Raw genomic sequence first — 16,918 nt, forward strand, 5'->3', positions numbered from 1 at the left:
AGGAAACCATAAAAACTGAGTTTTCTGGAGCTGGAGTTACAGGCAGTTGTGAGCTGCCCTGTGGATGGATGCTGGAAACTGAACCTAGGTCCCCTGAAAGAGCAGCTGTGCATACTCTTAACTCTGCTATCTCTCCATCCCTTTAAATTAACTGTTAATTTAACCAATTAGGACTAAGGTGGTAGCACTCGGGAGACAGAGGCAGGTGGATCGCCTGGTCTACAAAGTGAGTCCAAGACAGCCAAGGCTACACAGAGAAACCCTGTCTCGAAAAAAACCAACAAACAAAAAATTGTGTATGTTTATGGCGTCTTTGCGTATGCTCAGTGCAGATTAGCTGAGTCTTGACTCTGAAGCACAAGCAAACCTAAGCAGCGTCTGGGAATGACGAAGGCGCTCTGTCTAAAACCTAAGGCTGACAATGCAAAGACTCTAATACTGCATTCTCAGTCCCTCCGCATCTACCCATGCTTGGGAGGCCCAGCGACAGCCATCAGCATTACCTGTGCAGGCTTCTAGGACAGGGACCTAAACCTACTTGCTTGATAGCCACTAATTCACTGTTCATTTCAAAGTGTCCTTTTTATCTAGGTTTAAAAAACTAAAACTGTCTAAAATGATTTTTTTTGCAGCAGATGGAAATGAATTCATTATTGCCCTACATTATCCTTTTCAGCTGGCAATAACTTGTGGTTGTAGAGCAGAGGAAAAAAGAGCTGGGAGATTTTAATCAGAGTTTGGATTCTAGCCCTGCCCTGCAGCATGCTGAAAGATGAGAAGTGTTGCAGCCCCACATTCCAGTGAAAATGAATTTTTATGTGAGTAGGCCCGTGTTAACTGCCACCTCACTTTTTGCACACAGCAAACATATTCAAAGTACATACTACTTTCCACTACTCTCCACACTACATATTAAAGTAGCACCCTTGGAAAAACTGATTATAAGCTACCTGCATCTAAGAAAATTTTCAAGTAAAACACATGGAATAAAACAAGTGACTAAAACCCTCTGGGTTGTGCACAGATAAAATAAAAATCTCTCTCTCTCTCTCTCTCTCTCTCTCTCTCTCTCTCTCTCTCTCTCTCTCTCTCTGTGTGTGTGTGTGTGTGTGTGTGTGTGTGTGTGTGTGTGTGTGTGTGTGTGTGTCATACTTTAGGTATAGACAACAAAAAATTGAAGGTGTTTTTGAAAAAGAAAACAGTGAATACTCACTGGGGAAAGGGCTTTAAAATATTCTCCAACATTCCCTGTAACCCAGGATTGGCTAGTGTACACAAACCTTTCCAAGAGGGAAATATAAGCATCTGCTGTCTTTGTTTGCTTGGTTTGGTTTGTTGTTGTTGTTGTTGTTGGATTTTGTTTGTTTCTTTGTTGTTGGGTTGTTTGTTTGTTTGTTTGTTTGTTGAGACACAGTTTCTCTGTGTAGCCTTGGCTGTCCTGGACTCCCTTTGTAGACCAGGCTGGCCTCAAACTCACCGAGATCTTCCTGCCTCTGCCTCCCTGGGTGCTACTGCTGTGATTAAAACCCTGAACAAAACCAACTTGAGAATGAAATGATTGCTATTGGCTAACCTATCTCAATCACACACCATCACTGAGGGAAGCCATAACAAGAGCTCAAACAGGGCAGAAAGCTGGAAATTTTTCTCTTCACAGTCCTGGACTACCAATGACCAACAAACGGTACAATGTGCATCCACATTTCGCCTCAAAATAATGCCTAAAATCTGACAATCTTCTAAAAGGCCCACTTAGATCCTCCAATGCCCTCAGGGTCTCCTTAAAAACCTGTGGGAGAGTGTTTCCAAGTCCCCACCCTGCACTGCTTACAGAGTCTTGGGGTTCTATTAGCACCCGCTTCTTCACCACCAACTTCTTCCATAGAGAAAACTCTGGACCCTCTTGGTCCCTGTGATCCCTATCCTTAAGGCTTCGTGGAACATCCCCAAGAATGACGCAGTAATTAGCTTATACTTGGAAAACTCCTTCAAGCTCTGCGGGTGGCACACTGTACTAGGTGCCCTAAATGGGCATGTCACCAACAAGAAGACCTACAGAATCAACTGCTGACTACCCAGCCTGAGCTTGTCACTCCCGCAGATGACATGAGTCTTTCTCCCTATCTACCTAGTCCCTGAGGCAGGACCCTCTCCTTGAACTGAGACTCTCTTGGCCAGGCTGGAAGCCAGAAAGCCCTGGAATCCTTCCTGCTGGGGTTACACGGGTGCTGGGATTAGAACTCTGGTTACACAGCCAGTGCTTCAGTCACTGAGCCATTTCTCCAGCCCCCTTAAAATAAATCTTCAAATCAGAATAGTAACAATTCACAAGCACTCGTTCATTTTTTTTTTCCTGAGAAACTCTAAAGGATGCACTAAAACAGTGAGTCAAATGGGTACTTTTAAAAGTCAGTTGATAACCGTCTCCATCTTTCTAACCCTTCAAATATGACAGTGTGTTAAAGAAATGCTCAGATGCTATTTATAAGTCAGTACTTTCAGTGAAATGGCAACACATTCACAAATGCTATTATCTCACTATGATCATGAATCATTAATCACTACCATCGACCCAAGCCAGCCCTGACTCAACACAAGCATTAAGAAGTATTTTAAGTGCAGAAGACCAAGCTAAAAATAATCACCATCAAATGAGTAAGAAGATAGACACAAAAATATACCACAATGAGCAAAAATAATAGCCTCCCTAGGATAATGAGATAAAAATTAATAAAACATGTGTAAATTTTCTCAGTTTAAAAATCAGTAGTACTACCAGGTGTGGCGGCACGCGCCTTTAATCCCAGCACTCGGGAGGCAGAGGCAGGAGGATCGCTGTGAGTTCGAGGCCAGCCTGGTCTACAAAGTGAGTCTAGGACAGCCAGGATACACAGAGAAATCCTGTCTCGAAAAACAAAAACAAAACATCAGTAGTACTAACACACGCTGAGGGCACTTTGGCTTACCAAACAACACAGGAACAGATAGATGTGTCTCTTAAATTTTAGCAAAATCTGGAACTTCCAATAATAATAAACATCTGCTTATAATATAGACTGATGTCCACCCACTTTTCAAGGTAGCAACCTGACACCTCTATCAGACAAGTATATAATACAGTCAATTACAAAGCAATTTTGTTTAGAGGTAGCAAATTATACACAAATTTCTCTATAAAAATGATAAGCTGTATCTCAATTACAAACACTTTTATCTTGACCCTGGTGCACCCTCTCCTCCTGGTGCTCCCTCTCCTCCTGGTGCTCCCTCTCCTCCTGGTGCACCCTCTCCTCCTGGTGCACCCTTTCCTCCTTGCCTCGGTACAATGGACTGAGCCCTTCTCAGGACTGCAGTGTTGTGTGGCTGCTCTGAATCCCCTTCTGAGTCACCGAGGCCTGAGTCATCTTGGTCATTGTGAAGGAAAAAGACTAACTCAGCGAAGAAGAAAGGACAAAAAGCGCTCATGAGCGAAGGGTGCGCTCGGCCTCAGCCATCCTTGTCGGCTCTATGGTATCTCCTAGTCTAGAAAGCTGAGCTCCTCGGCTGGATCCGACTCTCCGGACTGGATCAAATGGCCAGGAATGGCTCTCTGACTAGGATAAGCAAGTAACTAAGAATGTACTGTATAAAGCCAACAGCCAGAAGGCACGGAACCAAGAACCCAATTGTTTGATATGTTACAAATCAGTGACTACTCAAACAAAACATCTAACTGCACCTATATGACGGCTGTTTGGTTATCACTGCTTGGACAGTTCTTCCTCAACAGTCACACAGCAGAAATAAAAAGAAAGTATGGCTCCATACACACAAATAACTTAGCAATCTGCTGCAGCTAATCAAAATTTCTCCCTAACATAGCTAACTATGAAACACATCTAAATTATACAACATGGAAAGAATTTATCTAACAGGAAAGCTATATTCAACAATTACAGCAAAGAATAAGCCATCCCAATGATTTCCCTAACCCAAGGCAATCAAACTTCAAGCATACCTCTCAGATCTACAATTACAAGCCTACCACAGAAGGCAAGCAAGCATCCTTGTGTACCATGAGTGAACACCTCCACCACCCAGTGCTTTCTCACTTTCTCTTTTAAAAGTGTGGGGAATGGGGGGGGCAGTGTATAGGTTTTAAAATCAAGATTACATGCTAAAATAGAATCAAACCTTATCAGATAAGCAACATGCTTACCTCAAGAAATGAAATTAAGGGGCTTGTAGGGATGGCTTGGCTCAGGCGTTAAGAACACTAGCTGCTCTTCCAGGAGGACCTCAGTTTCATTCCTAGTACCCACCTACATGGCAGCCCACAACTCTAGTTGCAGGTACTGTGATGCCCTCTACTGGTCTCTGGGAACACCGGGACCACATGTGATGCACAGACATCCATGTAGACAAGACACTCATACACATAAAAGTAAACAATAAAAAAGAAATGAAATGAAAGATATGCAAAAAAAAAAAAAAATCAACCTAGCAGTAACTTCAGGAGACTGCCTTCAGTCAGGAGACTGCCTTCAGTGTCTTCATTAATATGTTAACTCACTGTTTAAGGTGCCATCCTGCATTACATCAGCTGTGCCACCCAACACACCAGTATTATAATAACCATCGCACTGGAGATCTGATGGACACCAACTGGGTCATCAATAAATATACAGTGCTTTCTGGTTTGCTTCAAATAGTTCAGGACAGACCATCAAATAAGATTTAAGTTACCTGTACTGACAAATACAGCGGGAAGAGGTGGGGAGGATTAAGATTCTAACTCTAGGAATGTTAAACACTTGAAACAATTGTTACACACCACCCTCCATCAATGACAGTACCACGGCTTTCCCTAGCTTATGCCCAGTATGTGGCAAAAGTCCAAACCGGCTAACATCCAACGTCACCACGTTGGGAAGCAAACAGTAGCTCTGTCCAGACATTACAAGTTCATTCCACCAACAATCGAAGTGGGACCACCTGAACTCGTAAGGTAGCGAAGAGTCCAAAATAAGAACTTCTGTGGGCTTGCTTGTCTGAATCAAAGACCTGAAGTCCTATTAGTCTGACAAACAAAGGTAGCCTGAGTGGCAACTAGGTGAAAAAGAGTTCAAGTTTTCCCTATGAATGTAGTCCGCCCCGGCCCCCCAAACCCACTGGAAGAGGGGGAAAGACTTGAGAGAAAGAAAGAAACAGTACTGCATTGAAAGCAATCATTGCTCAGCACGCAAGCCGCGGCTGGTCATCTCGCAGATGGGTTAAGTCAAGACACCCTTCTCATCTTCGACCCCAAGGGAGGAGAGAGCTGGCTCTGGAGCCTCTCCCTGCTAGCCCCCCTAGGCCAATTCGGGCCACCTTCCCTACAAGCCTCGGGACGCGGACACACCCCCACGGAGGATGTCACCTCGGCCTCCCCAGCCCCTCGCAGCCGCCCACGGCCGCCAGCGGTCCTCACCCCGGAGTCTCAGCTCTCCCGCCGCGCCGATTCCCGCGCGCTTTCCCGAACCGCGGAGGCGCAGCGCCGAGAAGCATCCACGCGGACCACAGGCGTCCGGGACACTGAGGCTCCGAACTCAGCTCCAGGCGGAGCTCGCGAATCCTGGCCCGGAGCCGCGCTTCCGCCCGGCGCGGGCCGCGGTCGCCAGCGGGACCGGAAGTCCCGCCTCCGGCTACTGGGCCTGGGCTTCCCGCTACTTAAGAGCCGCTGCCGCTAGGCTGGCCTTTGAGGCGCTTGCCTCTTCTCTTTCTCCCACTGCACCGGGTATGTTACTTAGCCAGTCTGCTAACGCTGGGCCAGGTGTGCACTAGATGACTCAGACAGCGACCTCTGAGCCCTCACTCTGGTTGAAAATCGAGCTAAACGAACGCAATGGCTAATCACACCGGGAGGGAGTAGGTTTTGTTACATTAATTCAGATATTTCTCTTCTCCGTTACTCATGAAACAAGAAAATAGTGGACAGAGAACCACACCTTGGCGGACTGTCTAGTTATCGTTATCTCTTGTTTGCCGTTAACCCTACTTTGGTGCCAGGATCCTGAGGACGGACTCCATTGACACTGCGTCTTCTCATGCTTCTTCCCTATGCTGAAAAATTGCGTAATTCTCCTTTCTCTGCATTTCACTACTAATTTGGGTCCTGGAAGTGGTTTATTGAGGAGAGGTGGCTGAACCTGGTTTGTGAGAGTGCGGGCTGTAACACCCGAAGAAGCGCCACAACTTGTAACATGGCAGTGCTATGGGGGAATGGTATGAGGGAGAGAATTGAGCAAGACAACTGCGTGTGCATAACAACTTCAGCTGAGACCGAATTAAAGAAGGAATAAGGATTAAGGTAGGCAAGGATATGCACAGCAGTATACGAGGAAGTGAGAGCCTGTCTTGGGCAGGTAGCTACACACAAGTACAGCCTATTAAAGGTCAGGAGCTTGAAGACAAGAATAGACCAGGCCAGGTGATGCTGTGCTTTGTACCAAATCTTTACGCTTCAAATTTCACACAACGCAGTCAGTGGGGTCACTATTAGAAGAGACAAAACAGTGGATCCTGGGGTTGCCCAGAGTGACCTTCTAAAACAGAAAACTGAGATTGGGGGTTTTAGCTCAATGATAAAGGCACTTAGCAATGTGTATGAGGCCCTGGGCTTGCTCTCTAGAATCATATAAACTGGGCCTGGTGAGGCACACCTGAAAATGGAACACACTCGAGGCAGAAGCAAGAAGATCAGTAGTTGAAGGTCATCCTCAACTACATAGTCAGTTTGAGATCATCCCAGATCTGTGAGACAGGGAAGGAAGAAGGCACAGGGATCAGAGGGAGGAGATGGGTGAACATCAGCCAGTAAGAAGCTGTGGGTGGACTGTCGTCTTCCCTGCACGTGGTTTCTTACATAACAATACCCAGGTGAAAACAGTTAATACTAAAACCCTCCCAAGGCTCAGACCTCTGAGGTTGCCTCAAAGATGCCAACCAAAGTGAGGAGCCAGGGAAGGGGAGACTCCAGGGATGGCAGTGAGGACTGTTGATTCTGTTACTATTTTTTACTCACTATTAGTTTTATACATACTTTTGGCATATCACACTCCCTCTTTTCCTTACTTTTTGTTTTTGGTTTTTAAGATTTATTTTATTATTTATTTATTTATTTATTATACAGTGTTCTGCCTGCACACCAGAAGAGGGCATCAGATCTCATTATAGATGGTGGTGAGCCATCGTGTAGTTGCTGGGAATTGAATTCAGGACCTCTGGAAAAGCAGGTAGTGCTCTTACCCTCTGAGCCATCTCTCCGGCCCTGTTTTTGTTTTTGTTTTTACCAAGGTTTCACTATGTAACCCTATCTAACCTTGGCCTCATGACCCTCTTGTTACATCCTAGACCCAAATCTTTAAGACTCCTCCCCTCAGGAACTTTAAGTGTGACATAGGGACACACAGAGAGAAGATAACCATTAGAATGAATCCTACACATGGGGATGTCCCAAAAGGAAAGAAAAAAAAAAAGATGAACGAACACCGTTGCCAAGGACCCCAGGTTCTTGGCCTCTTTCCTTTGATTACAGAAGTATCCATATATACTTCCAATATATTTCTTTTCAATATCCAAAGAGCGTTTTGCTATCTATCTGTAGCCAGAGACCCTTAAGGAATGTATTCAGAGTGTGTCTTTGCTTAAGATAACCTGCTTCCCAGCCCTACCAGATGTGCATCTTCATTCTCATAATAAACTAGACCAGATGTAGACACTTAACCCAAATGGACTCAAGAAAATTTCTTCTGCACTAAGGTTGGTCTCAGTTTGCACGTGGAAATGAAAATATCATGTAAATCTAGAATTAAATTAGACATACATAAGATGTCCAAAGTTGGCAAAGGGGCATAGAGAATGAGGAAGAAGTAGAGATTTGAAGGAGAGAGATGTAGAAAGAGAAGAATTATCAGAATTATCTGCATCCTCCTAGCAAATGGCCTCGTGTTACTTTAGTCGGTAAGTTACTGTTCCCAGCAATCATAGCTAGACAGCAATTGACAGGATGGAGAGGCTTGCTCATGCCATGGCACCCACGTGAGCTCTGGAGACCACATTTCTGCTTAGCCCAGGACAGCAAGAGTTTTTGTGCCCTCCTGTGGGTGCCAGATCTCTTCAGATAACTGTCACGATGACCACAGGGGTTGACAGATTAAGTGACAAAAGCATATAGGTGGGCAGAATCACATAATCAGGGCCTAAAGCTGAGGGGAGGCCACACCCCATGGCGTAGCTAGCTGTAGTCATTTCTCTTAAGACCACATAACTCAACAGGCCATGTCTCAGTTCAAACCCTTCCTTCTTCCCGTCCGATCATCCCAGTTCATTGAGCTTCTGTGTGGGAAAAGCTTCATTGTTTTTTCACCACTGTGGTAAAGCCTGAAAAACTCAACTTAATGGAGAGAGGGTCTAGTTTAGACGGTACAGGCTATTGCAGGAGGGAAGGAATAGAGAGTGTGGAGCAGAAGGGCGAGGCTGCTTATTTACACCTTCATAGATTGGGAAACAAGAGACTGTCACCAGAGCAGGCTGGGCTATAGTCCTTAAGGCCTGCACACCTCTCTACCCGCTTCCTCCATCTAGGCCCCAACCTCCTAAAGATTCCACAACTTCTAAAAATAGTGTCAGCAGCTAAGGATCAAGTGTTCAAATACATGAGCCTATGGGGGCCATTTGACATCCAAACTATAATAAAGTGATGTACCCAGGGAAGCAACTGGGAAACCTTTATGATTCCCCTGCTTCCTCCCACCAGCCTCTTGGTCTTTAGAGATTATTCATGTCTGTGTAGAGCAGCCTCAAGGCTACAGAACTGTGAGAGCTGTCCAGAAACACTTTCAAGGAACATCAGATACAAACAGGTAGCTCTAAACCTGGGAAGAAAGATTTAAGAGGTTTCCTAGCTTTTTGCTTCCAGTACTTAAAAAACTGTCTCAGACAGATAAATGAGCTAATTAACAGAGCTAATAAGGTTAATTATTCACCACACCTATTCCCACACATTCCAGTCTCTTCAGTAAATACACAAAATTTGTCTTATCCTTATATTTTCCACCAATATAAATATCAATATCATTAACATTTATATAAAAAAAAAACTATACCATCTCCCTTTGCACATGCAATAATGCCATAATTTATGGCAGAATCAACATCCTATTTCCTGCTATACTAACCATTTGATGGAAGGTTATCTATTAGAAGCAGTGGGCTGGATGGTAATGGAAGTTACTATTCTCTGATTAATTGCCCCCATTCCACTGCAGGTGACTAGTGACAAGGACCAGTCTATAACAACGTTAATGTTCTGTGCTCCAATAACACTTCACAATAAAGTGAAAGATGATTCCCTACTAACTCAAAAGTACTGTTTCCTTCCAAAACACGGTCTGTCTCAGAAATGTCCCAATTTAATTGAAATGTAATTTTGTTTTAACATTTTACTTTATTTGCTGTGTGTGTATGCACACATATGGGCTTATATGTGTTTGAAGGTATACATGTGCCATGGTCCGTGTGTGCCACAGCTCATGTGTACCAGTCAGAGGCCAACTGTCAAGAGTTGGTTTTCCCTCTACCTTGTCAACACAAGGTATCTCTTGTTCTTTCTGCAGCTACTTCAGGCTAGACGGTCCACATCCTTCTGGCCAGTTCCATCTTTGCCTCTCATCTTGCTGTAGGGGTGGTGATGCATGGCACCCCATCTCACATTTTTTTGTGTGGGTTCCAGGGATCAAACTCAGCTTGTCAAGCTTGCATGACAAGTGCTTTCACCTGATGAGCCATCTCTTGTAGCCCAGTCTGGCCTCAAGCTTGCTATGTAGCCAAGGCTGGCATTGAATGTCTGGTTCTCCCACATCTACTTCTTAAGTGCTGGGATTATATACATGAACAACCATCCCCATATAATTGAAATATTTCAGAATACGGTCTTTGACGCTTTAATTTTTGTTATAAGCAATATAATCATGCCATTTATGTTAGTCGTCTTTCAATCACAGTGACAAAACAAAAAAACTGGAACAAATAACTTGTATGGAGAAAAGATTTGTTTTAGCTCATTATTCCAGTTGGTCACTGAGGCCTGTGTCAAGGCAGTGTGTCATGGCAGAGGGCAGGGCAGGGCAGAGAAAGCCTGTTTACCTCATGCCAGTGGGCAACAAAAAGAGAGAAGGACCAGTATCCCAGCATCCCTTTGGAGGCCACACCCTCAGTGACCTAACTTCCTTCCACTATTGCCACATCCTAAACGGTCCTCCACCTCCTAACAGCACCACATGTTGGGGACCAAACCTTTAACTTCCAAGGTCTTTGGGAGACAACCAAAACCCAAAGCATAACACCATTGCAACCATTTCACTGGGCACTTTGGCAGCAGGAAATGCATTTGCCTTAGGACTCACCCATCACCACTGCCATTTTATTTCTCTTGCTATGATAAACACCATGAGTAAAAGCAACTTGGGGAGGAAAGGCTTTGTGTCAGCTTACAGCTTAGAGTCCCATCACAAAGGAAGGCAGGGCAGGAGCTCAAGGCAGAAACCCAGGGTCAAAAACTGAAGCAGAGGCCACTCAGGACCACTGCTTACTGGTGTGTTTCCCAGGCTCAGGTACACCTTCTCATACCACCCAGGATCACCTTCCACTGCAGGCCAGACCCGCTTCCATCAATCATTAACAAAGAAAATACCCCATAGATTAGACTACAGACTAATCTGATGGAGGAATTCCCTCTGTCGAGGTTCCCCCTTTCCAGATGACTCCAGGTTGTGTCCAGCTGACAAAACCACCCAGATCAGCCATCATTTATTGTTGGGACTTGTTCATCTTAACAAAATGAAACTTCATGCCCATTAAACAACTTCCTAATCTTCTCCCACGTAAGGATTTCGGACAAGTTATATAGGTTGGTGTATCCTATATAAGTACTTTTAACACCAATTCACACTTTTTTCATGTGTGTGTGTGTGGTATTGAGAGATGCATATATTATATACTCCTATGTGGTGGGCACTCATATGTGAGCATACATATATGATTGCAGGTGTGTGTGTGTGTGTGTGTGTGTGTGTGTGTGTGTGTGTGTGTATTGGGCAAAGGTTGCATAGGATGTCTTCCATACTGATTTTCCACTTCATTTACTGATCCTGACGCTTACCACTTCAGCTAGTGAGCTAGCCACCTTGCTCCAAGAATGCCCTGTCTCTACTTCCGGAGCCCTGAGATTACAGGTGGCCGGCCCACCACAACCACCTAGCTTTTAAAAGGGTTCTGGGGAGCCAAGCACTGGCCTTCTTACTCCAGTAGCAAGTGCTTCAGCTACTAAGTCATTGCCCCAGCCCTTACACTCGTCTCGAAGTAAACACACTTATAACTAGAAATAAGTTAATACCCTTATCAACTCTGTTCTTCTGTGGAATTCAAATGGAGCAGGTGGTTTCCATAGAGACAACTTACAGAATGATCACGTGTTTCTGCTTCTGGCCCCTTGATGACTGAAACCAGTAGAAATTCCAAGAGTGAGAGAAAGAGAGAGAGAGAGAGAGAGAGAAATACAGCAGGAATCTTGGCATTATACCCATTAGCTGAAAGTCTGGGTGGGTGTGTTCCTAAGAACAAGTTAGTCATTTGAAACGGTAGTCCTGTTTGTCTTTCTGGCACTCCCACACCAGGGACTACCACACAATGGTGGGCACTCCCACACCAGGGACTGCCACACAATGGTGGGCACTCCCACACCAGGGACTGCCACACCAGGGGCCTATCATACAACAATGGGCATTGCCATTTGAGTGACTGGCATACAAACTTCACTTTGTTTTCTCTGGCCCGCCCCCCACCACACACACAAAAATCAAAACTCAACAGGCATATTCCTGCTAGAAAAAAATTTTAAAATTTTACCTACTGATTTCCAACACAACTGCCAAAAACAAGCCCCTTTTCGTCTGTAGAATTGCACTCTGTAGTCTAATAATTTAAAAAGTCCCACAGCTCTAGCTTAGAAATCCCACAACTAGGTAGAAAATGAATATTCAGCACTGATTCTCAGGATGATGAGAAATGCATTTGGTGGGTAGGAGAGTCGCATAGAGCACTTCCCTAGCATGCAGGAACACTTTTTTTCCAGTTGAAAGCAAGGCCTCTAAGAATTACCCATCCTTTTGACATCGGGACACAAACTGTCGTCTACAAGCCAGTGCTTGAGAACAACGCAACTGCCAATAGATAATAAACAGCTGTTTAAAACCTCTTTGGTTTCAGTAAGTGTGCAATTGTGCATTAGACTGAAGTCACAGCTAACCTTGGCCACAGGTGTCCTGTGGATTGGACACCCCTGCATGCTTGAAGAGGAAGTGCACCTTCCCGGCAGAAACAGGCTACTTTGTTAAAAGTCACTTCCTCGGGCTGTGTTTTCTTTGAGGGGGTCATGACAGAACCATAAAAGGTTCTTTTTTTCTTATCTATTCTGTCTCTCCTATAAGTGGTGTGGAATTTTGATAGTGGAGGAATACAACTTGGAGCATGTAAGAGGAACACATGTGCCATTTCTGAAAGATGATGGACCATGGGAACCACGTTTACAAGTAAGTACTGAGAGATTGCTTAGCCTTCACTGCCCATGTCCTTGTCAACATTCTAGCTAATGGCGCTAACTGACTCCATTTCATGGACTATCACTACTCCCCCGCCTTGTCCCACCAGCTTTAGCATCAACTTCTTCCCCTTCCCTCCTCTTACTTCCTCTCCCTATCTCCCTCTCCTTCTCCTTTCTTTTAGACAGAAGGAAGCTAAAGCAATCAAATGAAATCCTAGACAGCCGGATCTTTAGCATGCAGCATGCTGACTATGTTTGAGGTCCACATTAGACCTGGACCCAACCCCTATTGAAGATGGTTCTTGGCTTCACATCAGTCTCCACACTGAGCCACCAGATAGCTCTGCTTTGCCACTTGGGCTTTGCCAACAGGAAGTACAGAAAGAGATTACAAACCTGGAGGCAGAGAAAGGCCCAGCCGTTCTCCTATCAGCACTAACCCAGGCCTTTCATCTTAGAAATCGTCCTAAGGACCAGGTTGCAGCTTTTATCCGGCTTCCAAAACCTGCCTTAGGCTTCTCAGTGCGTCCGCGGTGACTGCCTGGGCAGCCCCTCCTCAGAGTCTCTGGCCTCACTTCTAGTGACCCTACCTGCCCTTTGTTCCCATGCCCTGGCACACTCAGCTCTCTGCCAAACTTTGCTCAGTGGATAGCAAACAAATGTCATTTTGGCTCGTGGGTGTGGGAAATTGAGGCACATTCTTGGAAGCTTGTTAGCCAACCTCAGTTTTTCCAGTTTGAGAAAATTGCCATGGCTTTCGTTGCCAGGGTGCCCAAATGCCAGGAATTAAAGTTAACAGCCCCACCCCACCCTGTGTTCTCATCTGGAACACAGAGCGGGGATCTGTGCTGGAGGAAGAGGACTCACACAGGGAACTCCACCAGAATGGCCGAGCCCTTGGCCCAGCTATTGTGATTTCCTGGACATTTTAAAACAAGAATATAGAGTGTGGGTTAAAATGACTTACTAAAATCATTCAGGGTTAGCCCAGCACAAACCCAGGCCCTGCAAAACATGGGTTATTTTCTGCCAGTGATAATAGCCAGACACTGGGCAGCTTATGTTCCTCTGGTGAAAAGATATGAGAGTATAGCCTGGGAACATGTATGTGCTAAGGGAATACTGCACCACTTTTAACTGCTAGACTATATTCCTGCAAGGAAATTTGCTTGTAATTATAAGGAAGATGGCTGAGTCTGTAAAATGCTTGCCCTGTAAGCCTGAGGACCTGTGTTTGATCCAAAGAACTCACATAAAATTACCCATCCAGCATGGTGGTGTGCGTGTACATGTGTTTGCATGTACATGCGTTTGCGTGTATGTATGGCACACCAAAAGATAGTTTTTAGACTAATGGATGGTTATAAAGGTTCACAAAAATATCTTAACTGTATATTTTTGGGTCAAAATCCAAACAAGTTGAAATGAAAAGTGCAGATGTAACCAATTCCTGTTATTAAAACTAAAGTCTATGGAATACTACTCAGCTATTAAAAACAAGAAAATCTTGAAAATTGCAGGAAAATGGATAGAATCAGAAAAGTTTATCCTGAGTGAGGTAACCCAGACCCAGAAAGACATCCATGGTATATACTCACTTATAAGTGGCTATTAGCCCAACATCGATGTCCTTAGAGAGGCTCCACCCAGTGGAGGATCAGGACAGATGCTGGGACTCGAAGCTGGACTCTGAGTGGAGCACTGAGAGTGCTCAGGAAGAATGGGGGGACAGAAGGACCAAGAAGTCTAAGGAGCCCACAAGGAAACCATCAAGGCTGGAGGATCTGGACCCAGGGAGGCCTGCACAAACTGAAGCACCAACCAAGGACAATGCATGCACTGAATCTAGACCCCCCCCCATTCAGATATAGCCAATGGACAGCTCATTCTCCAAGGTTGTGGGGGGAACGGGGACTATCTCTGACATGAACTCTGGTGCCCAAGATTTGATCACTTCCCCTTGGTGGGGAGGCCCTGCACAGAGAAAGGGGAAGCAGGCTATTTGGATGAGACCTGATAGGCTATGGTCATATGGTGGGGGAGGAGGGCACTCCCCACCCCCCCCCCCACCCCCAAGCCCCAATCCCCACCCCCATCAGAGGTCTAGGGAAGGGGAATAGGGTGGAAGAGAGAGGAAGGGTGGGAACGGGAAGATACAGGCGAGGAGATAACAATTGGGATGTAATCTGAATAAATTATAACAAATAAATAAATAAATAATATGGAAAAATGTCTAACAGAGGAAGAATGATAAACTGTAAGTGAGGGAAAGTAAATGCTAAAAGGATAAGGAATTAATTACAAGAGTGAAGGAATTGCCAGTGTCATTAAAAAGTACTATGGGCAGCCTGATGTGGTGGCACACACCTAAAATCCGAGCACACAGAGAGGCAGAGGCAGGCAGATCTCTATGAGTTCAAGGCCAACTTGGTCTACAAAGAGAGTCCAGGATAGCCAAAGCTACACAGAGAAACCCTATCTGAAAAAACAAACAAAAAAAAAAACTGAGGGCAACTAACAGTCAAAAAGACCAGGAGGTGGCAAGGTGTGATGGCACACACTTTTAATCCTAGCACTTCAGATGCAGAGGCAGATGGATCTCTTTGAGTGCCAGAGTTTGGGGCCATCCTGGTCTACATAATAAGTTCCAGGCCAGCCAAAGCTGCAAAGTGAAACCCTGTCTCAAAACAAACAAAAGATAGGGTGTTGGGGAATGGATCTTAGACAACTCAGAAAACTGCCCAGCACTTCCTACTCCAGTGCTACTGTTCATTGTGGAAAACACAGAGTGAAGAAATCAAGCTGCAAACCCACTCATGACTCCCCTCAACAAACATGAAGCCTGGACAGCTTGAAAAGAAAACCCTTTCATTTAGGTAACTGTGCTCCCCCCCCCTCTCATATTTCGCATGTTAGTATAACATGAGTCATTCTGTAGAAGTGGAGATAAAAATAAGAATGAAAATATTCACAGTTACCAAATTACCAAAACATAAAAATGTTTCAAATACTGAATTCAGTCTTGATATAAAATGTAGATATTTTGGAAAGAAAAATAGTTGCTTAGCCAAATCAACACAAAGCATTTAGCATATTGGATTACCCAGCCAACTCATTCATTTTGCATTCTTCTTGATTATTCATGGACTGCTTTTAAAAAATGTATTTAAATATTTTATTTATTTTGTGGGTATTAGTGTTTGCCTGAACATATCTCTGGGTACCACGTGTGTGAGATGCCCACTGAGGGCATTGGATCCACTGAAATTAGAGTCACAGACAGTTGTGAGCCACCATGTGGGTCCTGGAAATTGAACCCAGTTCCTCTGGAAACGAAGCCAGTGTTCTTAACCACTAAGTCATCTCTCCATCACAACCCTTCCCCCTTAAAGACCAAAAGGCAGATCTTTTTTGAGACAGGATCTCAGTGTGTAGCTGTTGGCCTTGAAATCACAACAATCCTCCATTAGCCTAAGTGGTGGGATTAGGAATATAAACTACCACAACTATCTGATGTAACTCTTTTATGCCATTTAAACATGAATATTTTATTTTATGTCTGTCTGTTTGTGTGCATACATAAATGTATGTTGTATGTGGGGAGAAGTGTATGGATGTATGCGTGTGTATGCGCGTGTGTATGTGATATGTGTATACATGTATGCATGGGTATATGCATGAATGTGAGTGCAGGTTTACACATGCCACAGAACATGTGAAGGTCGAGGACAACTATATAAGCGAAATGAGAATCAATATCTTTTCTTGGAGATCTTTAGAATCTCCCACACCCCATGCCATGACACACTTAAGTAGATGCACCATTTCTGATGATTTGGTTATTTGAGCTCAGTTTTATTTTAAAATGTGATCTCTGAACCCTTGGCATGTAGGCCAATTGTTGCTGTTGATGCTGTGCTGACAGGAATTCTTCAAGAGGCCAGGTCCCTGCGCAAACTTAAGAAACATTGTCACACCCCTACTTTTCCCTGACCCTGATAACCATGGTGTTGGCTGAAAATGTCTTTAGCACAGATCTCCAAGGGCCATTCTTATTCCTGTGGAAAATGGTCTATGAAAAGAAAAAAAAAAGGGGGGGGGGGCGTTGAATACGTAATGGAAGAAGGGCTGGAGAGATGGCTCAGCGCCTGTGAGCATGTCCTGCCTTCCAGAGGGTGGATCTCTATTCCTAATCCCCACATCAGGGGCCTCACAACTACCTGTAACTCCAGCCTCTCCGGACACACACACATATGCATGCATGAAAACATACACGCACACATGCATATACACATAATT

The 16,918-nt window shown here is 44.6% G+C and overlaps 1 protein-coding gene across 3 annotated transcripts in view; it reads right to left on the reverse strand.

Annotated features, from left to right (window-relative positions):
• The window catches only part of Disp1 (dispatched RND transporter family member 1), a 145,805-nt gene extending 132,707 nt beyond the window's left edge, over positions 1-13,098 (reverse strand). The window contains exon 1 of one of the 3 annotated variants that reach the window (XM_051148062.1): positions 13,016-13,098. The gene's annotated coding sequence lies outside the window, so the exon portion shown is untranslated. Of the gene's footprint in view, positions 1-5,449; positions 5,623-13,015 lie in introns of those variants that run through there. The other 2 variants (XM_051148063.1, XM_051148061.1) reach the window with 2 other exon arrangements.
• Positions 13,099-16,918: the final 3,820 nt, after the last annotated feature.

This window comes from Acomys russatus, chromosome 6, assembly GCF_903995435.1.
Source record: "Acomys russatus chromosome 6, mAcoRus1.1, whole genome shotgun sequence".
Taxonomy (NCBI): domain Eukaryota; kingdom Metazoa; phylum Chordata; class Mammalia; order Rodentia; family Muridae; genus Acomys; species Acomys russatus.